The sequence below is a fragment of the Solea senegalensis genome, linkage group LG8 (assembly GCF_019176455.1).
Source record: "Solea senegalensis isolate Sse05_10M linkage group LG8, IFAPA_SoseM_1, whole genome shotgun sequence".
Taxonomy (NCBI): Eukaryota; Metazoa; Chordata; class Actinopteri; order Pleuronectiformes; family Soleidae; genus Solea; species Solea senegalensis.
This window is the reverse complement of record NC_058028.1, coordinates 6,373,029-6,399,727: the sequence shown is the minus strand read 5'-3', so window position 1 is coordinate 6,399,727 and position 26,699 is coordinate 6,373,029. Positions and strand designations below refer to the sequence as shown.

Here is a 26,699-nt window from a genome sequence, read left to right as displayed (position 1 = left end):
TATGGGGCTAGAACTGTGCCCATAGTGACCTGTTTCCCTGTCTTCTGACCGTCAGCTGTAACAAATCAAACTTTTCATTCTCAGTTTTGTTCACTGTGCGTTCTAAACATAAGCCTATATGCACTCTGCTATACAGGAATAACAGACCATGAATACATATATAATCCTTAACAGCCTTTCCTTTCCATTTCCATTTCAGGACTCATTGACTTCAGTGTCAACACAATTGAACATAGTGGAGAAAACCTGTCCGTCTACTTTCGTCTACATTAAAAAGTGAAGTATAACTACTGTCAGATAAAAGACAACAAGGAAACAGCCTCTTTATCTGCAGCTCGTACGATTACCCAGTCACGGCTAATTATGTTGAATTTGGTTCATTACATCACCAAGTTTATATTTGTATTTATATTGTAAGTGAAAGGATCATGGGATGTAGCAACTAATCAACACAATTAATTGCTGTAAAACTGCTAATCACAACACAAGATATTTTCTCCATTGGGACTAATCTGTCTGCCGGTGAGCTGAGAGGAAGTCATATCAACAAGTTAAACTTTCACCTGTGGTGAAAATAACACGCTACTCAGAGTGACAAAGTAGATTGGTAAACAATTTCCTTTCATCATCGCTCGAGAGAGAGAGAGAGAGAGAGAGACGCTTTTGTTTGTCTCCGGTGGTTACACAAGGGAAGGTGCTTACAATGGCTGTCTTCACGTGGAAGCACTTAGTTCGGTGTAATGAGGACAGAGCATGGCTACATGGGATTCAGAGTGAAGCAGATTAACACTAGATTTGCCAGCAAAGTACAGATTCTTTTGAAAGGGACTCTTTCCATTAACTGGGAAACCAGCACTGAAAGCTAATTGCCTCTTGAACCGATGTGTCCAAATAAGACAAAGCACCAAACAGCAGAGAAAAAAGGCCCAGACCCAGACATGTCACCACCCTCCAAACTAATGGACTGCGCGGCATCTGAGGTGAATGCTGAAAGCACTGTAGAGGAACAGTGGTGTTGTAGCGCAGAACCTTCTCAAAACAGCATAAATACACTTTTGTTTTTTGTTTTTTTTTGTTTTGTTTCTGGTATCTGGCTTCTTTTTTTTTTTACATTTTTAAGGAATAAATGACATTCAGGAAAACATCCATGTTGTTCAGGTAGCCTATGTTTACATGCAGACCACAAGTAAAAGGACAAGAGTAGTAATTTTACAAGAGTATTTAGAAGCTATTACGGAATAAACAGACACAGATCTCTTTGCACATACACAGACAAATGTATAGTTGAAGAGATGTGTTTGTTTTTTGTTTTATTTCCCTTTTACTTTATATTCCGGTACCATCATTTTTGATGTGAGGGGCACAATGGGAAAAAAGGGAAAGCTTCTTGGCTTCAAGTAAGCCAAGTAGAATAAATGTTTTTTTTTTTTTCCACTACATTTCTTCTGTTCACAAAACATGACACTTCCAACGTACACAAAGCAGAGCTGGAGTTTTTTTGTGTCTGTGTCACGACTAAATCTTCTCTGACTGGAGGTCAGTGTGCCGTTAGCTGAGGAGGCCGAGGCTGACTGACAAGAACACTTCTTAGCTCCTCGAGAAATAAGCCCTTCTTGTCGTATTCGCCTCTCCTCCACCTCTGGTCCGTTCATGCATTGTGTGCTGACACATCTTGTCAATTATAGATAAAGATCTAACAGCGAACAGGCCACCGTTCCCTTCAGCTGGAGTCACCGGAGCCATTGTTCCCAGTACACACGTCTCATTTATTCCTGTTGTTAAAATATTTTTTTGGGCTTCTTACCGTCCCTCTGCTGCTCAAAGTGTGCTCTGTATTCAAAATGGTTAAACGCACCCATCGTAAAATGAATGACATGTTTGCTGAGAAGGCTGTTGGAGAGGTATGGCTCCCAGTGTTGAGACTAAAACAATTCTCTCTCTATGATACCAATCAGACCAGTTTTGTAAATAATAACATGACACCGAGTCAAATATTGAATAAACCAACATAAAAAAGTGCCCATTTTGCTGATTACGATACCTACAGCTGGGGATTTGGGAATAAAGCTTTGTGGGGGGAATAAAAGTACAATCTCTAACTCAAAAATGGGACAGAGTTAATCTGAAGTCTGCAGAAAGGACAAAATGTTTATCTATAAAATGGGTAATTTCTTACTTAGCCTTGAATACGCTCTTATCTGATGATGAGGGGGGACTGGGATGACCGTGCAAGTAACATATGCCATTCCACAATCTAATGGAAAATTCATTGTTTTTGACAGTCATTAATCTTTCTGTAAGCTCCCACGCCTGCACCGCCACCTATTTTCTCCTCGTGTGGAAGTTATTAATCTCCGACTCCCTCTAAATTTAATACTGTTGACAAAGTCAGACACCATGATAAGATTCTCCTTGCCGTGAACTGGAAATGTTTACAAGCGCATGGCGAGCATATCAATAAATTCCATCTGAAAAAGTATAACGCTGACATTCCTGAGAGGACTTGCACGGAGAATCAATAGCGGGGCACGCAGCAACACACATCACTGTGGGAATGTCAATGTGTTTAACACACTTATCGCATGGCTAAATGTGTGAGCGCCTTTAGTTAATCCAGCACCATGTATGTAGACATACTGCACACACGTTCTATTGCTGCATCAGTATTTTACAGTCCCTATTGTACAATGTGTTAGAATTCATGCAATGTATGCAAATAAAATGACTTTGCATACATTTTTCGTTGCATTTCAGTGCAATATCTGCTTAGGAAACTCAATGAAACTGAGTCTGAACTCTAAAGATGTACACACACCTAAAAGACATGTCTCACACGACTTATTTTCATTGCATTTTCCCTTTAAATCAAGCTGGATTTAGTAATTTTGCAGGAGGAATGGGTGAGTTTATCGAGCTCAGTCTCACGATACATCAGGTTTTGTCTGTAATATTGTCCAGAAAAAGGTCTACAGTCTAAACAAGAGGTGCCACATGTGGCCCCCCAATCAATTATATGTGGCCCACGACTTAATATCACGTTGTAATGAAAATTACCCTGCAACCTCCACTTCTTTTAAACACGTGGCACAGCTCCCAGAATATAATTCTAATCATAAATATATTTGGTAGCAATATTTTATATTAGTAATTACAGTTGTCCATGTTAGTGTCTACTTCATTTTACATTTATGTCTCTGTTTTTCATCAATTACATATGTTTTTCTTGTGACGTATACATCATTCCAACACGTTTACTTTGGAGTTCTGTGAAATATCATCCTGGTCATTTGAGTTTGACACTCCCTGGTGTAAACCTTACTATGTAAGAGATGTACGTTGTAATGTGGCACTAAAAATACACACAAAACTAAATAGCAGGATAAATAGTGGAATAGGATCCCCGACTCAGACAGAAAACAATAAGTGATGACACAAAGTGATGAAAAATTAAATAATAATAATACATTAAATGGATGACAGGATGTCAATGACTGTGAGAAAAAAAGGGGAGCAATAAGAAAAGGAGGAGCACAATGAGACAGAGAGATGGGACGTTGGCCAGTTTAGCCATGAGAGGTATAAATTTGGAGCAGTCGACCTGCTTGTTAGCTCATTTCGCATTGTGTGAGGCTCAAAGTGCAAAGGATTGAAGCACATTCATTTATCTTTCAGACTTATTTCTGAAGTGGCGATGTAGGCCTGTAACGAAAGTCTCCTCCGCTGGTCCCCGCGGTGATTAGTTTAACTGACCACTGGGATGTTTGTCCTCTAACACACAGAGAGAGTTGACCTCTGTCACTCAGCTGGCCGTTGCCGGGGTCACTGCTCTCCCTCTGCCAGTGTCAGACAACAAACTCTCCCGGGACCGTGTGGCTGTAAGTAAACCTTTGACAGGGAAGCACTTCATCATATTCAGCTCACACAAACACATAATCACAAGTGGAAGCAAGACACAGTTTTAATAGGTGCGGTGGACAGCCGGGCATGTCAGTGTCCCTCAGTAGCTTCAGTGGTAACTCAAGTTCATCATCATTAATCTGTTTTTCCTGTATATAGAGCAAGTTTCCCAGTATCGTTACATCATTATGTTGATTTTCAAGCATCTGACAGCACAAGCACACACTTTCATATGTTTGCTGACATAACCCATCAAGTAGAGTAGTATGTCATCTGTATACAAAGACATCTGAGACTCCATGTTTACCTGGTAATATCTTGTGAATGTGGTGAGACAGACGGACAGACCAGAAAAATGAATCTTAACTGAAAAAAATAGCTTTAAATTAATGAACCTCTCTCTACATCCAAGAAAAGTACTACATGGGTGTAAGTAGAGCAGGATTTGTACACATATATATATATATAAATATATAAAACAGCTGCTACATATTTTAGAATGTATGTCTCTCTGGTGAAGTCATTGTCATTAATTATTAATTATTGAAAGTAAAAAATACTTTTGCCAGTATTTCAGCATCAATATTGGGACACTTTTCTGTAAATTGGATTTTGAATGTTGTAGGATTCTGTGTAAACGAAGGAATTCTTTTACTGTTTTCACCCAAAGTGGTGATTAATTAGTCGTGTCTGATTTGATAGACCATATCAATTATTCACATGCTTATATTATTAAAGTGCAGAAACACGTCAGTGGTCAGTAATGATGTATAGAGTCTCCAGCGTGAGTTGGAAGCTGATGGACAACCAAATTAGGTCAAGTAATAAAGGGAATGACCTGATATACACAGTGTTATTGAGGTTTTCACTGAAACAAATCCCTATTCCATAAATCTAATTGATGAAAGAGACTGGCAGGAGAGTAACACTGTATTTTACAGGCGACAATCTTGCATTGTGCAGTTATTGATTGAGAAACAAACTATGCTTTTTTTGAGCGTTTGGTGATTTGCTGGATGCCAGTATAACAGTAGATCAAGATAAAGGTGTGAGTGGACAGGCAGGCAGGCGGACACGCAGGAAACTCTGTGCAAGTGCAATCTACTGAACATGAGGTGACACAGCTGGTGGAGTTTAACAGCTGTAATATCCTCTCACTTGTGTCCAGAGTTTTGGGAATTATTTAGAGTTTTATTGGATTATTGATGAGGTTGAGCTGTAAAAAAAAATGTTCCGTGCCTCCAGCTTTTTACAGCGATAACACTGAATGAATTACCTGATTAAAAAAAAAAAAGCCAACTCCCCCATAAACAGCAGTGCCTTCCTGCCTTCTCCTGGCAGCAGACGCTGCTGCAGAGATGCAAGCCTCTGCAGCAGCCAGTCCAGTAAAAACACAACAATTTAAACACACTTTTGGAGAGCCGTTCAAGGTGTAGCATTAGAGGCACATACAGTACTGTAGCGTCTGATGACGCATCAAACCAATTCTTTCTTCAATTTTCCCATCGTGTCTCTACTGCGTTTCAATCAGAGCACTTCATGTAAGGAAAACCTGAGTGTCCTTCCAGTTGGAGCAACACAAACATGGGAAGGTGATCCGGAGTAATTGAAAAAGCTGGATTTCACACAGCTGTGTCATGTCACGGGTATAGCCACTGTGGGATGAATAACAACCAACTCATCCTTCATGTCTATATATAAAAATATATAAATGCAACATACAATCCCTGCACACTGTGATGGAGGATGTCAGTAAAACGTAAACTGCACAGGGTTCCATAAAAAAAACACAGACACTTTTTGTAGTTTTCTTCAAATCATTTCATGGCCACGGAGCAGTGCAATTTTAGAGCAATAACTGGGAGAAGTCACCGATTTGTCCTCTAAATAAATAAATAAATGAATCCACTTCCCATGTTTACAGTTTCTGGGTCATATTTACAAACCTGAATGAGACATGTAACTGCAACTGCAATCGCCATCGTGGTAAAAGTAAGATTTTAGGCGAGGTTTAAACGCTGCTCTTTGTTTAATTCATTCATTCATATTTCATTCGAGCATTGTTTTGTATGCAGCTTTTTATCACGTCGGTAAAATCATGATATTAAAGGTGGAGACAGATTTATGCCTTGATCAAGCTGGAGACTTTACCTTGCATGAGATGATGAGGTGTATTGTAATGTCTATTGCCTCGCTTTTTTTCTATTGTTTTCTTCAACCATTGTGTCCATGACACTTGTATCAAACCTTTTTTTTTTTTTTGCTTCAAGCAAAACCTTTTATGATTCACCATTTCAATGGTACATTCTTCACAAAATTGCCTTGTTGACAGAGGCTGTAATAAGATGTTTTCAATACAGCACAGCGAACGACTCAAACCTGCAATTTGACATGAAAAGACACAAGGATTCTTCTGTTGACTTCTGCGTGTATTCACCAAACAAACCGTGGCAAGTGACAGAAGTCTACTGATAGACCAAACACGCTTTACAATAAAAACCCGTGCCAAAGGCGCTCAAGTTACCAAAAGCACACAATAACGACGATGACCACAGCGCCCGCAGTTCTTCTGTCACTCAGAATTACTTTGTAGATAGCTTTTGATGTGCACGCCATGGGGTGCATGACACCATGAGGATACACTTCAGTCCAGCTGAGCTGCATTCAATATAAACTGAGATGTTTCAAAGTGATTTTGAAGCGTCCATCTCTGCGTCTGCTCTACTAGAAATCACATTTCCTTGTGTTACAGAAAATCGCTTGCCAGTATGTGGCTGCACCATTGTCTTGAAGAAGCCCCACGCAGGTGAGGGCCCCCACATAAGGATATATTGTATAAAAGAAAAAAAAAATCACAATGACGCATTAGCAGAGATTGAGGAAACCAGGTTAACCACAACTTGAATTTAATCATCTTATGTTTGGTGTGGTGTTTTGAGCCACTGCAACCCACCCAATCACGCAGCTACTAGGACTTTGACACCTGGGTTTCCAGAAGGGTTAGTCAAACAGAAAGCTGCAAATACAAAGGCCTTGCTACCCCTCTCAAAAATGTCTCAACAAATTGAGACTAATTTTCTCATGGGCAGATTGGGCTTCAGCCACTCTCCACAGCCACACTCTCTCTCTCTGTAACATTATCAGAATGTATATAATGTTTTTGCAGTCCATTATTGGCTCCTTGTTGTTTGGCTTCTCCTCTCATTATATTGATAAATCTCCCTGCTACTCAGAGCAAATACACTTTTACTCTCAATTTCTGCCAGTTGCTGACACACAAAGATTACCCAAGTAGATTCCATGGGCATGACAGTGTAACACAGGTATACATGCACCTCCCTGTTTTAGTAGTAATGCTCTCCATGTGTATTGTGAACACAGGACCTGTTTAAAACGTTAAGGTCCACATATTTTACAAATTCCCTTTAAGACCTCCTGAGTCTTTCTCTGTCAACCACCTGGATAATAATAATACGTCCACATCCCACACTTGCTGGTTTCAATTTTGCGTGATGGTGACATCATCAGACTCCATATCTTCATACAGCACGCAAGGGAAATATCTAATTCCAAATTCCAATTTTCCAAACAATGTTGAACAGTAATGTCCAAAAAAGGGTTTATCGCAACTTAAAATGAGGAAAAACACAGAAGGTATGCTGACATTTTCTCCATTTGATGCAATAAAAATGATAATAAATGATAGTAGTAAAACCATTTCTGCAATGAGAAGTTTATTTATTTCTTTTTTTTTAAACCTTCTCAACACTAAGAACCCATTTCATACCTTGACATAAAGCTGTGAAAATTGAGATGCAGAGGTTTAATGCAATAGCAGTTGGGTCATATTTGCTGGATGACTGATGACTCCCATGAGCACATTCAGGCAAAAACTGTGGGGTGTCAGGGATTGGTTCCGCAGGAGACTATTTATATTCAAAAACCAACTTGGTGTTTAGGAAAACAATCTTAAGAGAGATGTGATGAACAGCAGGAGGGAGTAACAAAAAATAAACTGCATTTTACAATGTCACTTCACGTTTCAAAAGAAGAATACAAACATAACAGAGTGTACAGTTGTCTTGATGTGACGGGATGTCAGGTTTTGATTTTTCTACATTTGTACATGAAGTAAAAACTTTTTATGATGCTTCATATTTATCCCAGGGCCCATTTCCAGGTTTTTGAGATTGCTTGCCCTGTAATGTGTTGTTATGGAACGTCTTTAAAAAGGTAAAACAGAGCCTCTGTCCTTGTCTTGTGCAAGGCGGATTTCAAGCTGTGAAGCACTGATAAGGCTGTTCACTTGGAGCAAACACATGTCACATTTGCAGAATTAAGGGGGTTCTTGCAAAGTGGAATGAAGTTTTGACACCATTTATGAGATTCCTGCATGTGGGTGGGTGAAGTAAAATGAATGGACTGCTGGGCTAAGCTTCTTCACTCTGATTTGACACCGGCATGTCATGTCAGGGATGCATTCACCATGCCCCCAAGGCGGGAATACAGATAGAAATGGAGGATAAGAAGCAGGTGATGTTCTCAAGGTCATTACATGTGGGAAAATGGAAAAAAAAAAAAAAAAAAGAGCAGAATGTCATGGGTGACAAATCTTGAAACCACATGTAATTCATACAAATGTTCCATGGCAAAACTGTGGATAGTGCCGTCATACTCAGCTACATGTCAGATGCGCCCTGTATCAGTGTCTTATCTTTCAAAAACACATTCAGTGGTGTGTTCCTATGTCTCAGTGATGGAATTCTAAAGAAGGTCAGCCTCTGGAGAGTATTTTACGCAGCAAAGATAATCCACTTTGATGAATCTGTTCACATTCCCAATGTGTCGACTTCCACCTTGATATGAAATAGATACTTCATAAATCACCCGCAGCTTGCAAACACAGTTTTGCTCTGCAACACATCAATCTGAATTGAAAAGTTGTTGAGAATGACAGTGTTGGAGATGTTAAAGTGACGGGAGCTTTATACTGTCACTGTGTCAAGACCACAATAACAGTACTGCGGTCTAATTGTGACAGTGTTGTTTGACCTTGACAATAAGATTGTGGCACAAAACAATGGAACAGTGGCACTTAAATCTGAGGCTGAAAGACAAATCACACTCATGACAATTGCATCTGTAATTTGTTTGCTTTCTCAGCGCGCACTTCCAATGTTTATTTCATTTTGATTAATTTTATTCAAATAACCGTCTTGCTTCTGCCAATTTTCTTTATTATGTTCTCATGTCATTGTTACCAGACTGACTGTATTTTAGGGCTGTGTGAACACAGTAATCCACTTGTGAAGTCTCTTTCACACTGAAATTAGCAGGTACAAGAGATTTCTTAAAAACCTGGGTGAAGCTGTTAAATCTTCAAATCAAGTGTTTCAATGATCCGATTGATGAAATAAATGTAACTGAGTGCTGTCCAAATGTCTCTAGAGGTAAGGATTGCTACAAACAGTCAGGCTAATGGCCACACTAATGGGCAAGAGACTAATGCACATTGTAGCATTGTGCTGGAAATGGCACGTTGCTGGCAAAAATAGAACCGACAAAGACAAAATTAACATATTCACTCAGGTCTTATGTCCCCACTGATGCCAATCGCAGCTGAAGCTCATAAAAACCCATACGCACATTCCTACTGGTGGAAAAACATGGGATTAAATGGGTTTTTGTCCAGTGGGTTTAACTGGATGACTACTACTGAGCACTGGTTGTATTCTTGATGTCTCTTTTAAGGGAGAATCATGGAGCTATCCCATGCTTCTGGGTGAGGAAGATGCAAAAATACTGGCACCATGTCATTCATGTTATGCTGCCTGCGGCAAGAGGAGTGATTCTGATACATGCTCTTGGACAAACTCCATCAAGGAATGTCCTAGAACTTTCCCAGTGAGAGTGTGGGAGGTGGGGTCCACTCATCAGGAACCAGGCCTAAGTTTTTCTTCTGGTTTTTACTGAGGTATGCTATTTTTTTTCAAATACAGGCTATCAAGGGCAGAATTCACTTCTCATTGGGAATTGTGGTATCTATACGCTTCTTCAAAAGGTGCTTGGTGTTAACCTTTCAAAGCTGCATTTCCTCTGTAAGGGAGTTAAGCAAAACATTTGGTTTCCTGGCCAGTGCAGGAAGCACCAGGGAGATGCTTGAAGCACGAGGGAGTACAAAGAAGTTACCAAGAGCAGTTTCTCTGAGTTGCTGCATTAAGCACTTCTTCGCACCCCATTGTCCCTTTAAGGACCAGGCATCACCAGAACAGAACAATTCACCTATATTTGTTTTATTTTACAAGTAAAATAAAATTCAAGCTGAAGTAAATGTCAGGTTGTAGAGTCATTTATTATCCATGCTCTTTCCTCAAAGATCATTGCTCCCCATGTCCAGAGTTTGTGCAAATGATATATAAATGTTGTATGTGTGGTCAAAGACGGCGGATAAAATGTGTCAGGTTCAATAAAACATCTTCATAAAAAATCTGTTATATTAAAGTCCAACTTCAACAGACGCTATAAGAATGGAAAGAACATAACTGTAGACTATTACATTGACTGAAGTGGCACTTTGCTCAAATGCATACAAAACCACATGCTGACAGCCAATGTCTTTGGGATTTTTAAGACCTTTTCTACCGCTTTATCGTGGACAGGTCCCTCTGCTTTATGTCGTGGAAAAATATTTTGCTCACTGTTTTTATTGGTTTAAAAAAAATCCAAGAAATTCAAGTTTCCAAGTATGGTATAAATAAACTATCCTCCCGTCGGTGGGATGGTGACAGGCAGGCCAGAGGCTAAACAAACCAAACATCCAAGCCTCTGCTCAAGCTCATCATAAGCACAAGGGAATTTTATTACTCAATTGAAGCTTCATTTTTTTTAGGAAAATTTCAGTTATTGTCAAGTGTGTTCTATGAAAAAGTGCAACTTCACTTCGCCTCACTTTCTTTGATGGTTGAGACAGTTGGAGATTTGGCACCACAGCTCTTGGCAAATGGTCCATCTCATGCCTGCTTGGAGTCCCTCTGCACGGCTCTCAAACGCTGCTGCTTGAGGAAATGAAGAGGCTAGTTGGAGCCACAGCACCTGTTACCTAGTCTCACCTGGCTGCAAAAAACATTCACATACAGCTGGACCAGAAGCTGCCCCGAGGAATGTGGCAGTCGAAACAGAGAGACGGTCCAAGCTGGTGGTTATCTGTCGCTCCCTCTGAGCAACGACGGCGGAAGTCAGATCAAGAAAGAAGCAACCGACAAATCTCCCCATCAAATATGTGTTATAGATCTGGGTACGAGGACATTTTTTTTACAACTGCAGTACGTGGAAGTCAGTGGCATCTATCAGTGAAGCAGCAGTTTGCAGAGGTAAAAGAAGAGCCAGTGTTTGGTTTGTATGTAGAAACTTGGTGGATTTAACAATCAAACACTTAGGTGGTTGTTGATCTATATCCTAATATCTGTTTTCTTTCAAAAGCACAACTTGAAAAGTTAACAAGGTTATGGCCCAAGGAACAAAGAGATACATTAGATTCTGGCGGTGATCCAGATGTGGATCCTGATTCAGGATTTTCTGAAGACAGTTGTTGACCTTGGTGAAGGTTCACACTCTCTGAGGGCCCTGACACACCAGACCTACAATGCAGCACATACTGCATCACAGCTTTATATACTGTATAATACAACTTGGAAAAGAAAAGACATTCATTTACCTGGTTTAAGACCACGCTATACTTTGAGCAGAAGACCGAGATTCTCACTACAATCTTATTTATGTAGCATTTTTGAAAGTTTAAGTACTTAGACTGGAGCAGGACTGCCACAGTTATGGGTCAGAAATCTCCTTTTCTCAATTCCAGATTAAATGAAAAGTTCAAGAGTCCAATAACCTAATGGTTTGATTTTGATGTCAGTGCCCTATTGTCTGATTTCATTTCATTTCCAAAGCCAAATACTTTTTCACAGTGTACTATTTCCCTTTCACTTCATACTGCTAATGTGTTTGTGGAGGTCATCCCAAGATTCTCCACAGCTTACAATGCAGGGCTACTATCAAAAGGAGTACAAATACACAATTGGATGGATATGGATCTGAAATAAGGGTGGTGTGGCATTGGAGCATTTTTTATTTATTTTGTTTGCCTTTGTTTGACCTTTAAGCATGGAACAGGAAGTAAAATTGGTTGAACATTGAACATGTGGTCCAACTAAGACGTTGAGAGCCAAGAGAGTTTTCCAGTGTCTTTCTACAATTTCTTTTTTTCCATAAACTGTCAATATCTATGCCACGGCAATAAAAGCATTGCGAGCAAAACCACCCTCTGCTGCGCCCAACATTGAGAAAGTTAAGATAAATAAGGACGCTGGTAATGTTTCAATCATTTACCACTGACTTTAAGAGAATCAAACTCAGTGTCTTTTACTGTCGTGTTTTTCACGAAAATAATTAATCCGAAGCTTTGTTCACACCCTGACCTGAAATTTTGGATTCATATCTGAATATTCCCTGCTGGGGGCTTTTATGGATGTGTAATCAATAACTGAAAAAAGGAAATCAGCATGACCAAACTGTGCTTTTATTTTCCCTCCCCTCTCATGGCAGGATTCAGTCAGTGCTCAGTGCCAGCTTGGTCACATTCCCTCCGCGCTGCGCTGAAAAGAGCATTAATGTGATTTGGGCATTCAGCAGCCTTTTCGAGTCTTTAGTGGGAGTGTAAAATCAATTTTAGCCAGTTAGTATGAAGCCCTTTTGTTATTATTGTGGTTGATTTTTTAATGTCCCTTTTTTCCTTTTGATTTTCTTTCCTTTGCCGTCATTGCCGTTCTTCCTATTTAATGACTACAAATGAGCAGGTTGTAAAATATTAAGTATTATTTGGAAATGTGTGAAAAACAATCATGAAACACAAACTAATGGCTGGTATTTAAACAACACAGCAATTATAAAGTAAAAGGGAATATAATTTACATAATTTGTCTGAAGCAGATGTAGAGGCAAATTTAAAACACCAACAAAAAAACAATTTGTACAAGAAATTGAAGCTTTTATTGCATTGATTTTCCCCCCAGTGTCACTGTAAATGTGATTGTTTCATTTGTTCATTTTCGACCACTTTATCCTTCACACAAGGGTTGCAGGGGGGAGCAGGAGCCAGTCCCAGATGACATGGGGCAAAGGGCACGGTACGCCCTGGACGGGTCGCCAGTCCATCACAGGGCAAACAACCATTCACTCTCATACCCACACCTTCTGTTCATTTAGAAAGTCCAATTACCCTTTTTTGGACCGTGGGTAGAAGCTGGAGAACCCAAATGCACATGGGGAGCACATTCAAACTCCACAAGGCGAGGCCCTGAGCTGAAATGGGATCCACGCCGCTGACCTTCTTGCTGTGAGGCAACAATGTTAGCCACTGCACTACCATCTGGCCCAATGTGACTGTTCAAAACTATCTGGCACATCACCCAGCAGTGCGATTCATAATTGAGTGGGACGACAACGCGCCACTCTTTTGATAACGTACTGAGCAAATGTGATCTGTCCTCATTTTCCGAGTCATCATGTCCCCGTCTCACTGATACAGTCAAGTCAGTCCAGACTGTGGAATGAGGGGAGTGCGGAGGAGAGGAAGCAGTGACCATCACGACCAGTGACACACCCCGCTGCTGATGAGATGAAGTGTCTGCTGGCGGCGAGCCAGCAGAGTGTAGTCACCACACTGGTTCAGAGGCAGGGAACGTGGGAATTCACTTTCCTCTGACAGCATGCAAACTCCCGGTTGCGGCAAAAGCAGCAGCCACTTGGCCGACACTGGAAAAGCGAAGAAAACTGCTCACCTTGCAAACATCCCCTTCAGCAGGGTCATTCCCAGGAGCTCAGCTCCAGTGTCATAATTTACTTACAGCAGGTTCACACTGGACGCCTGCGTAGTGTGCGACGCCAGCAGCTCTGATTGGCTGCATCTGGTGCAGCTCTATATTTGTTCTCACTCTATATGTGTATCTGCTTTTTATACTATATTTTGCACAGGGTTTGCCTTTGAAAATCATCGAAAAATACTTTTATACAGACCATTGTACTCTACTGTGCCTGGTGTCCACAGTATGAAGCTTCAAATCCTTTCGTCCTGCAGATATTTAACAATCAAAGCCATGTAGAAAGATGTGATATTTTAGTTAAAATGATGATACAAGATCATTTCCACTGTCTAAAGAAAGATGTGTATCTCTCATGGACAATATGGCTGCTCTACTCAGCCAACATGTGTTCTTCACAACCTGTCCTCCAACTGAAACGTACATATAGGTCGTTTTTTCAACCCCTGAAAACGTGCATAAAGGGCGTTCTCTGAAAACGTGACTGTGGGTCGTTTTTTTCAAACCCCTGAATGCGACGTAAAGGTATGTTTTTACTAGTATTTTCCAACTCGAATATGAACACAATGTTACTGGTCTGGTTCTTCAATGAAAAATGAGATGTTCGAGACATGTGTCCAGTGTGGACTTGGACATATAATATAATATAATATAATAAGGAGACAGTCTTGGAGAGATACATGAATTTAAATATGATGAAATTAAAAATATTGAGCACTATCCCAGAGTTTTTTGAGGGCCTGTACAGACGTGAATCACTTTAGAAGAACCCACAAAAGTTATCGGCTTTTTATCCTCCCAGAACCCACATTTTGGGAGCTTACTTTTATCTTACCTTCTTCAATGCCGACGGCCGGAAGATGAATGCGTGTACTATCGTGACACTGGAATTTGCACCAGTGCCAAAAACGAAGCAGACGAGGAAGAAATCCGCACGCTCGCAGTCTCAGGGTCTCCCAGATACGAGAGTGAATGCCAATTAAACACATCCCCACTCATTGGAAACCTGTTTAAACCTGAGATTAAATGTTTGTTTATTTGTTTCTTTTACCAGTGGGAATGGCATTATAATTCATGTAAGACTCCCTAACTCGTAAAAAAAAAAAAGCCATAATATCTAAGCAGAGTCACAAGAGAGACAAAAAGCCTATTCCTTGCGTTTAGCATTAGCACGTCTTTCATGCTTGTTACTGGATTTACTGCGATAAAGGAGACAGTGGGTGAGAGGGAAAAAGAGAGAGAGATTGTTTGGGTTCAAACGAGGTAATGCTTATCCACATTTATCCCTATGGATGTGGTTATTCATGACACTTCCACTGTGTAATTGTCAAAGCAGATTTTCAAAGTGACAAAAGCACAAAGTGGGGCATGTACATGCGTTAGCAGATGTCTTCACTCAGATGTGCTAAATCTCCCACCGCGCCTCTCTCCGCACCTTCCTAAGTTAGCATTTAAGGTGAGGACAGAGTTTCCTTTTTTTAAGCTCCTTTCAAATAGATCCTACAGGGAAAGAGACATCATTGTCTTATACCGCTATTACAAATATTCGTGCAACAAAGGGTTGTATTCACCAACGTTTGCCGAGGTTTGGAACGTGATTAGTTTCTTCTCATCCCCATTGAAGCCCTCAGAGCAAACCACATGGTTTCCAATTAATTCAATGGACACGGTTGCAATTAATTCCTAATATTTAAACCAATAAAATTATACTCCAAAAAAAAAGTGCCTTTCTAGAAATACAGCCTCATATGATGAGAACATGATGCTAACAGAAATCCCTGCTATTGATAACTCAAAGGCCAAGTCTCTGTGTAGTAAGATAACAGAAGTAAAAACACGTGTATCCATGATTTAAATGAAGTGACCCTCTGTAACAAAGAGGTCTGCGAGTGAGTTCATCAGTTTTATGAACTGTTTTTAAGGACTTCTTATCTCCGGCTTTACTGCGTTTCGCTGCCTGTGAGGCATTGTCCTCTGAGCTCTGCCACATATTCTAATTAGTGAGTACACAGGCTGAGGGGGCTGTTTAAAAATAGTTTCCCTGCAGGTTTGCCAGAAGACGTAGAGAGTAAGTACAGTTAAGGTGGAAGAATACGGGAAGCTAAAAGGTCGACTCGGGACACTCGGGAAGTTTTTGTAGGGCAAGAGAAAGTGAAATTTATTTCATTTGCCGCTGTCTTTTTCACGACGTCTATACAATGAAGGCGAAATAATTCCCTGAAATTCTACTGCGATGCTGCAAAGAGATTATATAACACCGAGCCTACTTTCTCATCCCATCACTGGCATCGCTGATTGTGTGTGGGCGTGTGAAGTAAATGTTGTTATTAGAAAATCTGTTTTCTCTTTATGTCAACAAAGCAGACAGACAGATGAATCTGCTGAAGCCTGATAGCCTGTAAAGAATCTTCTAAACAATGTTTTCACCCCCCCACGCTCCCTATGCAGCAGCGCTATCTACCCAGTGTCCAACTGATAAAGTTGTCCTTTAAGTCGGAATACTTTCCCTTCACTTCAATTCAGAAGCATGTCTTAAAATGATATAGTGTTCTTATTTTCGTGGAGGTAACATTTGCATATAAATATCAATTGGCCCTGTATTTACTACACTGGCACAGACGGAAGTGAAAAGACGGCATCAATCAAAGCCTGGCTTCAAGGAAGGGAAGTATTCAGGACAAGATAAGGAGACTGTGACGGAGACACTAGAAGGATTTTGAGTGAGAGAAGAAGATGATGGAGATGAGAGCTGGTATGCAGCAAAAAAAAGAGAAGAAGAATCTATGTAAGAAGGAATATCTTAAATCAAGATATAGCCTTCATATTTGTCTGTCTCGATATTTGCTCTTAAGGAGAAATCCACTAGTTTCAAGCTAACTTTTTAATCATTGGCGTCTCACGAGTCTGCAAACTCAACAGAGACAGAAAATTTTTATTTTTAGACCATGTCGCTTAGTGTTTTGTTGCTGTATAAATGTAAAGGTCAGGTGCCTTTAAAAAGTCAGTGTTAAGCACTGATAAAAAAAAAAAAAAAAGCACTTGTGTTTTGAATGAAGGCAACAAAAAACCCTCAATATAGATATCACTCAAAAAAAGGAGACGAACGACGGCTTTCACGGGTGACCTGAGATGCCCTTAAGGAGTAGACGTCTCCTCATCTGTGACAAAACTTGAGTGTGCTGCAATTTACGGGATCAGAGTTCTGTGCATGGGCAACAGATGGGGGTCGAGCTGTACCTCTCATTATTGAGCCTCCAAGCCCTCCTCTCTCCACGCCGCCACCTGTCCAGCAGGTCTAATGTTATTCTCGCACCTGGGCAGGCCATCACAAGCTATCATCAAAGTTGTACTCTGAGGGCATCCAGTCTTTTTGCAACATGTCGCACGGAACAGAGAAAACAAACGACACACATTCACCTTCAGACTCCGCCGTCCACACTTCACGCGGACGGAGAGGCCTTTGGAAAGAGATTGTAAAACACCTCGGCAACGAGGTGCTACGTTTGAACGAACCACAGGGACTATACAAGATCATAAATGGACATGTCCCTTCGCTGACTGCGAGGGCAGATCACTGTTTATTTCGCTGATTTATCTGAATATTCACGCGTTCACTCGTCTCGTGTCTACATGGGAGTTTAACTGCCACAATATGACAAATTCAAAGTGTTCCAGCTCATCTCCAAACAGGAAACTGAACATGTTTGCCAGGTCTTTCTCATTCCTGGTCCTCTGGGACGCGTGCCCTGCATGTTGCCCTGCTCCAACACGCCTGATTCAAATGAATGGCTCGTTATCAGGCTTCTGCTGAGCTTGATGGCGAGCTCACATTTAGAAATCCCTTGGAGGCAGAAACATACGACTGTAGATGTTTTGCCTAAATGCAAATTATTGATTTCTGTTGAATAGTTTGCTGATTTCTTTAATCTTCTTAGCAAAAGAGATTTTTAATGTCAATTAGATTTTAATTCCTGCTTAAATAAAGGTTGTAATCATCCAGTCATAATAATTATTCCTCAATTTTGTAGCTAGATAGCAAAAACATATATAATGTATTGATGAAAAGATTGCTATCCTCGTACAGCTATATTACTTATTATTCATTATAATGTTTACTACCTAGATTGACAGTCTTAACCCTTTAACACCGAGCATATCGCTGGCAACGCGTTTGCACAACCAAACTTTGCATCCCCGCGATTAAGCAGCGGTTTGTGCCATCGGAAAAAATTCCAGTACTTTCTGAAAGTGGGGAAATTGCAAGTCAAACCAACATGTGGTTATTATGGTAATTTCATTTGTGCTGTTGCAGGAAACCAGCAAATCAGAGTCTTTGTCACCAGAGAGTTGGAAAAACGCCTGTGCGTACTGTAAGTTCAAACTGTAAGCCTGTTTTTGGAATATTGAGACCAAAACTCAAGCAAATGTTATTTTAAATATGTTGTTGTACTGTTCAAATTTGAAATTTAACACGCACAGTCGGGTGTTCGTGTACAACTGCAGTGTTTTGTTTTGTTTTAAATAAAACATATTGTTTTTCTTCATCTTAAATTGTTAAAACACTACTTTAATACTCAGTACATTGTGAATAACTGCCAGATATTGAAAGTTATTCTGGAACAAGGGGCAAAAGCACTTGCTCACAGGATAATTTGCTGGTTGAAATAAGCAAAAGGGTGAGGTGTTAAAGAGTTAAGTGAAAAATAACAGAAACAAGAAAGTCTACTATTTTACTATCTGTCAGGATTCTGTTTCTCTGCTGATTACTCAGCAGCTGCAGGTGTGAGGCAACGTGTGAAGCTCTGGAACCTGATTTACACACCTGCATGCAATCATCTCATCATCTTCACCTGGTCACCACAGTATAAAAACCCTCAGCTCCTCACAACGCCTCCTTCAGCTACTCTGTGTTGAGCCAAAGCTTTGACTTTGTTTTACGTTGTGTTTGTGTTGGGATGGGTTTTGCTCATGTGTGTAGCTTAAATTTTTTCCACCTGTGCTTCAAACTATGAATCCCTCATGGTGTTAGGTCTGCTTAGGTTCCTAACGGATGAATTAAGAAGTCCTTCTAAAATGGGGAAAGTGCTAATTTATAGTTCTGGAGCAGGTCAGGTGACTTTTATTGCACCCACAGGTATATTTGTTTTGCCGCAGTAAAACGGAGCAAGGCGTCCATATTGACAAAAGTATTTATCATGGCAACAGACAGCAGACAGACACACAGGGAGGGCAGGAAATGGTACTACTCACAAGTGAAAGAGTAAAATAGGGCAATTAAATTAACACGAGCATCTGGATGAAAATCACAGTTTTCACAATAAAATGAAATGAAAATTAAAAATAATAAAAAAAAAAACATTATGCCAGGAGTTACTTGGGCAGATTTAAAAGAACAATTGCAGTTGTGATAATTTGTTCCAGCAGCTGTTTGTTGTGACAGAAGAGTAAAATTGCTAAAAAAATTAAAAAGAGACAAAACGTTATTAAACAGCTTTTCTTGGACTAAAATGAAATAAAGTTTGCTGCACTTAGCAGTGTTGAATGATATTTTGTCTTTTTTTATACCTATATTTTACATAGTTTGCCCTTGGCATTATCTTATTTTATGCATTATTCCTGTGTGGTAGTGTTGTGGCATCGCTATAATAATAATAATAAAGGTACATTCAGCGTGTTATGGTTTTTCATTATGTCACTCCGTGATAAGAGATTTACTGAAGCCTTGAAAAATGGGTGTCACCGTCCTACTTATTACACTTCTTTAGAGGCTGCACTAAAAGTGGCAGTCAACACTGTTCATCCATCATGTGTAATCTGTTGTTTTTTGCCTAGATTGCCACAGATATCTTCAGCTAACAACAAACACCTCATCTGTCATTGGGGCCGTGTTGCAGCTTTTCAGTGTGCCCACCTCCGATGACGCCTGTGATGGGGCTGAATCTGAGCCAAGGTTACAAAGGGAGACATAAGTTGTTTGGATGATAGCTTTTCTAAATGGCTTTTCACAACGTGGTGAAAAGTCAGCGCTCGCCTGTACAAACATGAAGTGTGTGCTTCTCTGTTGCTTTCATTAACATATCTTTTTAAAGCTACTCCTCAACAAAAGGTCTAAGGAGTTGATTAAAGGCATGTTCGCTCAGAGGCAGGAAGAACAAAGGTTCCACAGCGCTGTGCAGGGAGCACAGTATCCGCGCGACTGCCATTAAAAAACTGTAATATCGGTTTGGCCTCCTGGAACCCTGCCATCAATAAGAAGGTCTTCCTGACTGACAAAGGCAAACAGGCAAACAGCAAACAGCTCACAGGCACACTTCCACCTGATAAGGCCCATAACCCCATCCACTCTTCACTGGAGGAGTTAATCGAGTCAGGCTGACATCATGAACTGAGATAATGCCAATAAATACCATTTTCTCAACACTATGTTCGATAATTACAGCTCTCTAATCCGACAGTTGCCTGGGTCTAAAGGTGAAGACGCTGCTTCAAGATAAAGAGGGCTATGTTCATCATTGCAATCACATGAAAGCTGTTGTTTTTTTCTCTGCTACAGGATTTGATCCATTGGAAATTAACGGCAACTGTTTTGCTCTCGGAGCAGTTTATGTTTCAACCGGTTCTTATTCCCCCGTGCGGCAACAATGAGGAGAAAAGAGAGATTATTTTTCTTTGTTTTAGGGCAAACGGCTAATACTCATGGATCTTGCAGAGGTTGTTGCTTGTACTGAACTATTCCCCCTTTGCTCAATTATGTATTCATGGCTTTGCTCTTTACTCCGGAGGAAATAAGAAAGACATAACTATTGACTGCCTCCTCACATTCTCAATACAGCAACTTCAGCATGTTGAGATCTCAGCCATTTGTCCAAACAAGTGTATCCTTCACTCGCTTCCCTGCCTCCTGTGCAATGTGTAATTTTGCACTGTCATAACTGATATCTGTGACAGTCTCGCCGATAGTTCCTTCATAGACTAACAATCATCAGATTTGCTCATGTCTCCGTGTTGACAGAAAAACAAGAGCTTCAATTTTATTAGCATTGTCACTTCAGCAGTCATCCCGGCCAAGCCACATTGAACGCCCTTGACTAGGAAACGCTCCTCTGGGCAGACGGTTATTCATGCTTTTGTTTAATACGCACCACAAAAAAAAAAAAGGGCACGCCGCGCTGTTTACCCCACTTTTTATTAGATCACCCTCCGAGCAACATCTCTGCAATTAAAATAAAATCACCTTGGACTAATGTGTCTGGATTGCTATGTGTCTGCGGTGATGGATGAGTGGTGTGGAAAGGGGCCGTTCACACATGATCGCTGAGGTATCATTTCAGCCCCTAGAGAGAGGGCAGAGCTGGGGTGGGGCATTAGCTAAGCGATGTCCCCGACTGAGCCCTCCATCACACTCCTCACAAAACGGACGGAGAGAATACGCTTCCTCTGCAGAGATTGATTGCCCCTTGTTGGCTGCGTGGAGAGATTAACCTTGCGAGCGCGGGCACGTAAAGTTCTGTGTGCGTCCCAGGAAAGTTTTAGAATACAGGAACATTTTGATATGTTAGATCATAAAGGATACTGTACTTGTGTGGTGTGGTGTTGTCGTATGCAAGGCCCAGTGTTAGTGAAATATAATGGTGAGACTCCTACGCTCACCTTTCTCCTTAAGTGCTACAGCACACTATGCTGACCTTCCTCTACCACAAAGGACGTAAACGCTCTTTAATATCTCGCTCCTCTGCAATCAACCACTCACTCTCTTGTTTCCTCCTTCTTTGTTACTCCACCACACGGAGCGGGAGTGAAGTAATGTTTTTAGTGGCTCTGTGTGTCTGTTTGTGTGTCCGCATTTGACAATATGACCAACAGAGGCCGACAGAGGCTTGTTTTGCGTGACTGGGGTGAAGTCTGCCATCTCTGATTGCCTTGTTGGTGTATTCATTGAGTTTTGTATGGGGGTATGGAGGCTTTCATTTGTTTTGCAGGTGAGAAACGCATGCGAAAAACAAATGCTGCCCTATCGGGCCCAAAAGATTCTGCCACGTTCACGCGCAAAATTGCTATATGGCTTCCTCTTTGCGTAACATAGTTTCAGGTTGCATTCCTGCAAACTGTGTTAAGTGACAATGATTTTCCAATGCACCGCGTGGTACCTTGGAGACCGTGATAGACAAGCCCATGTGGCTGTGTCTATCACGGTAGCATGATTGTTTCTCATGTACCTGAGGGCTCGACGTTCATGCATATTCAGCAGCAGTTTCCATCATTGGGCTTTACGCACCCAAGATTTCCCCGGACTCCCAAAAACCTTTTCACGGAATTATGTACCGAGGTTGATGTCGGAAAACAAAATTGACCTATTGTCCCGTCTTGTGCGACATTAGATGAGAAGCATTAAAAAACTGACCGTCACTTCTTTCATGGAGTTTGGTACAAAACGGTGAGCCACAGTCCATCAGCAAATAATAATATGTGGTGGATTCACAGTATGATCAACATTTAACTGTTTTCACCTGTTTATTTTGCTTTAAGGTCCCATTCAGGGCTTCAGCAAGACAATCACTGTCATTGTTGTTCAACCATCACGGACAAAGAAGACAGATTTAAGACGGACTTAGTCAGTTACTGAATACTCCACATTAAAATAATGTCAGAATAATTCCATACATTGCAAAAAAAATGAAGTCCTAGTTAAAATCCATTGAGCTGTAAATTGAAACAAGGACGTTTAAATCCAAAGCACATTGGCAAATTATAAAGATGACTCTTATCTTGGGCCATTATGTTTTTTGACAGATTATTGTAGAATTTTTAAATTAAGATGAGATTACGCAGTAATGGTGCATTAAATTATCTGCAATAGACGAGTTTGTATAAATTCTTCCTTGCATTAAATCCTCCTCAGAGGCTGCGGCTTATCTGGACTGTGACTGGACTGGACCGGACTCCCTAACCCTTGTGACAACATCGACTGTCCCTAACCTCTGTGCTTATCTTAACACAGTCTGTAGCTTCTGCACAGCTAACTGGGCAAGCTATAAGATTAGTTGCTGGGGGGGAAAAAGAAAGAAAACATGATACACGTGATATGAGCACGTGGTGAGACGAGTTCATGTGCCTTAAAGCTATTAAAGGGAGTATGGTGACAACTCTCCGCTGATTTAACAGCACTGTCTGTCAGATTACATTCAGTCATTTGATTCAGTGTTTATATTAAAAGACTAATAGTCAGAAGACAAAATACATCAAGAGTATTGAGCTAGATGTCCACACTGAATTTAACATTCATACAAGTGGACGGCATCTGTTCACATTTGGCATTAAAATATGTCCTGGTTTTTAGCAAGAATGACTGCACAGATGTGTCTATGTGAGTGACGGGTAGAGTGAGAACAAGGGAGGGAGAAAGGAGCTAAGTGAATCAAAGCACTACTCATATGGGCTTTGAGAAGTGTAAAAAACTACTGTGAAACTGCAGCGGGTCAGGGAACGTCAGCTGAGGAGACGAGCTCTGATCTGATTCTCAAACCACCATTGAATGTAGTTTGTGTGAGTGAATCTGAGGACACATTCAGAACATAGTGGAAAGCGAGACGTGTACGTCCTGCTGTCTGCATGTGATCGGTTCTGTTGCGACCCCAGGGTCGTACTTTCCTTGTACCTGTGTCTGTCTCTCTGCGTGTCTGTGTTAGCGCGTGATGGGCTGCAGGTGTGTGTGGTTGATTAAATAACAGGCATCTGTTTTGGCTGATCGTGGGAGCTGCGCAAAAGGTTCCAGAGAAAGAGAACTGACTCTCCCAGGTGTGGTAGACTTTCTTTACATGCTTGACTGCCAGGAGACATCTTGCTTGTTTTTCATCAGAAACCTTTAAAACTTGTGGTTGCTGGGGATGTTATGGAAGTTGATGGAAGGGTTGTTGTGCCCTGGTTTTCCCTTAGGCCTGGATGAAACAGATCACTGACTTTTAACATGAGTCGTGCTTATTCTGTTGTACAGAGTGTGGTTGCTGCATGCATTGGGAGAAATGTGCGAAAAGACACTGTTACTGCATTAGATGACCACGTAACGTATGTTTGCGTGTACTTTTGCCGATGCACTGTGTGTGCTGATGATTTCTGTCACATCCTGGTACAACATTGTTGAAATAGTTAAACCTAATGGTGGAGAAAATGTTGTACGTAGATGTTTGAACATTGCTGAACTTCATATGGGTTTTAACAGTGGTGAATAAAATAAATTAACTCAATGACTCTCGTTCTTCCTTACCTAAACCAGGTCTGATAAGATGGAAGACTCTTGGCACAGCTCACTTGCACACTGCCACTTTAAATACAATGGAAGCATCTACATTTTATAATACAAGGCCCTTCCTTATTCAGTACATAAAAGGATCAGGGTTGCTATTATCTGTTGGAGAGTGTCTTAAAGCACATCATATCACAATGTCACAAACAGCATGTGACAATGAATATCATATAGAAATTCTATATGATATTAAAGGCATTACCAGAAAAAAAATTCTTTACAACAATATAAGTAAATCTCCTGAATAAATAAATTCATGTCCTGGCAAACTATTACCTGGAAGGGCAACAATGATACAATGGCACATCAGGGTTTTGTTATTTTCTCCCTTTTTTTTGGTGGAATTGAATCATCAACACGTTTTAGTCATAGACATTATCCCTGATGAAGTTCAGCATGACTTACAAGGCCACGGTTTACAGACTATATTACTAGCAGCTCCAGTATCTGGGCCACATTACTGACGCATCTGTTGTGAGATGAATATCCCATAACAGAGCCGCAAAGAGAGATTGCTCTGGTTTACAGGGCGGCAGATACTGGAGTGCAGATTGCAGCCCAAATAACATTTTACACACGACTAACAGTAAAACTGGAAGCTGGAATAGCATCAGAACCATTAAAAAAATGGACCAAAGGTTAACACTGTTGTGTTGACACGGTGGACAGAACATCAGTTTATGTGGACACATGTGGTCACAGGTGCAATGAAGCTCGATAAAGGTGTGAAGATGAGACTGGATTTGTCACAAATCTTCTCTGCCTCTGTTTTCTAACCGCTAATTCTATGATTTTCTGTGTTCGGGGGTTCACCTGACAGAGTTTGGAAATATCACACCAAGCAAGGTCAGCGAGCATTAAGTGTCTCATACGTCACTGTAAAGCCTGGATGTGTTTATTTTGTGCCTTTGGGGAATAATATTTAACTTTGATATTCCATGCATGCATTTACACCTGTCACTGACGTGACGTGAACAATGTCCAATTAGGTCAGACCAAAATAGCAGAGCAAATAAATCATGTTCTTTGCTCCTGAGAAAAGGAATGCACATCACAGAGTGTCAGGTGTGCAAACCAAATTACACATCCCATGGGAACCACGGACTATGTACTTCATTATTCCTCTTTTGGGATGGAAGAAAATGCATGCATCGCACTTTCCTTACCCGGCAACTACAGTACCATTATTTCTGACACCAGCAGCCTGGCCTGACAGAACTACTATAGCATAAGCATCTGGGCCAGCATCCACACTGAAAAAGGAAACTAATGAGTGTCTCACTTATACCATAGGTATAGACTACTGGACTGGGGAAACACCAGATCAGTAAACAGGGTCAAACCGGGTGACAGCGTAAGAATCAACAGCCACGTTTGGATAATACCATTTGTCTGTTGTGTTTTTTTTTCTGTTTGCAAGTTAAAAGATGTAACTCACAGTGAAGCTGCAGAATCACTTAGGCAACCTGATGTTCTTTCATGAATAGTAACAAATTACTCTGTTTTTACAAGCATTCAGCGTATTCAATTTCCCTGCCACACATGAAGGATCCAGACTGAACAGGCTTCACATCTTCACAAAGGAACCAATGACTCATGACAGAAGGACAGTACCACATTTTGGAGAGAAAGTGCATGAAAAAAAGAAAAAGAGGCAAAGAGTTCCAGTAGACAGTATCATGTGCTCAGCATGAATGTCTGCGTTCACTGGGAGCCAGAATTGCCGCACACTCAAACCCCCTTCTCCATGGACATGGAAAGGTTTGTTCTTTTTCCTAAAACTTCCATAAATACAACTGCTTCAACTACAAGTGGAGGAGAAACTATCAACGAGAAACCCTAGCAGTTGAAAGATTATTCATGTATACCTCTAAAATTACTCACAATTTAAAAGACAACTCAGCTTTGGTAGAAACGTACACAATTGTGTGGAATCTGATGTTAAGTCTGCGGATTCTTCCACTCATCCTTCCCTTTCCTTAGTGCGTAAGGAAACCAGGGTGGCCTTTGCATACCAAATAGGATGTCGGCAGTTTTCAGCTGATGAGGCTCCTGTTTTTTGACTTTGATCTTTTTGTGATTTACACATCAGGTGTGTGTTCTTCTTCATTTGTAGATTAAGCTTCAGTGAAAATGTGAAAAAATAACTAGCTGCTTTGTCCTTTGTGCACAATTCTTGCCTGAAGTGAAAGGCTGATTGCTGAAACTACAAAAACCAACAACTTTTATTTTGTGTAGTTTAGGTAGTTTATTCAATGCTGGATGAGGTTCAAGAGATCTTTGTAGAAACACTGATTTCCAATGACCACTGTCATTATTTGAAGAGCATGGTTGCCAATGACAAATAAACAATGCCAATATCATGTTTTTAATTGCAATATATAAAATACAATTAAGTCAATATACGTGACGGGGCACATTTGCTATTCACCTGTTTTTGAATTGTTTAACTTGAACATGACAATTTCATCAACACTTTTAACCACTTGATGTGGTGCTGAATATTTTAATTACTAGCAATGCATCATCTGTTCCAATGGGATCATATACCTTAAGCATACAGTTGTGCTTAGTACTTACTGTTACAAAACTTAAATAAGATATACACTTCCCTCTTAAGTATA

General features: G+C 40.6%; 1 protein-coding gene across 3 annotated transcripts in view; it reads right to left on the bottom strand.

Annotated features, from left to right (window-relative positions):
* Positions 1 to 26,699, bottom strand: part of cadm2b (cell adhesion molecule 2b) — a 177,198-nt gene that overhangs the window by 63,432 nt on the left and 87,067 nt on the right. The window lies entirely within an intron of this gene.